The 641-nt window shown below is 38.4% G+C and overlaps 1 protein-coding gene across 8 annotated transcripts in view; it reads right to left on the bottom strand.

Annotated features, from left to right (window-relative positions):
* Window positions 1–641, bottom strand: part of LOC119582015 (ecdysone-induced protein 74EF-like) — a gene marked incomplete at its 3' end in the record, with an annotated part of 261,423 nt that overhangs the window by 8,095 nt on the left and 252,687 nt on the right.

Raw genomic sequence — 641 nt, 5'->3', positions numbered from 1 at the left:
GCGTGTGAGGCATGGGGTGGTCGGGAGGGCCAGACGCAGTTCACATACTTGAGTCGACAGTTTCAGACGCTTGTCGGAAATTTCAGCGTATGGCATTTTTTTCAGCTGAAAAAGAAGGGTGGCCATTTTTTCATTTCCTTTAAACTTTTATCTCTCTACCGAGTCTTCTTTTACCTAACTATCATCACTGATAATACTGTAAGTATCCGTATATACAGATATAGGCTCAAACCAAAGTCATTACTAATCATCACCGTCATTACATTTTAAAAAAATTTTGTATCTTCATATTCGTGTCTCTTAGCATTTTTTCTTATTTTCTTTAAATTCTCTGTTTCTGGCATTTTCTCATTTTCAGTTTTTCTTCGCATTCGCTTCTCGTAACACTTTAATTCCTTACTTTTTCTTCACAATCCTTTCTCTTCATTTTCTTCACATTCCTTTCTCTTCCTTTACTTCACACTCGGCTTATATTCAGTTATATTTTACTGTTTTTCTCTTTCTTACACTTGCTCTTTCGCGATATTTCTTCTTCTCATTTCCCTCCTATTCACTTCTTGCCTTATCCTTCGGCTTACGAGAATTCTCACAGTCATGCAACACTTCCAGCGGCAGCCGTGACCGCGACCTCACGTGTCACT

The sequence above is a fragment of the Penaeus monodon genome, chromosome 15, assembly GCF_015228065.2.
Source record: "Penaeus monodon isolate SGIC_2016 chromosome 15, NSTDA_Pmon_1, whole genome shotgun sequence".
Classification (NCBI taxonomy): domain Eukaryota; kingdom Metazoa; phylum Arthropoda; class Malacostraca; order Decapoda; family Penaeidae; genus Penaeus; species Penaeus monodon.
This window is presented reverse-complemented; position numbering and strand designations above follow the sequence as displayed.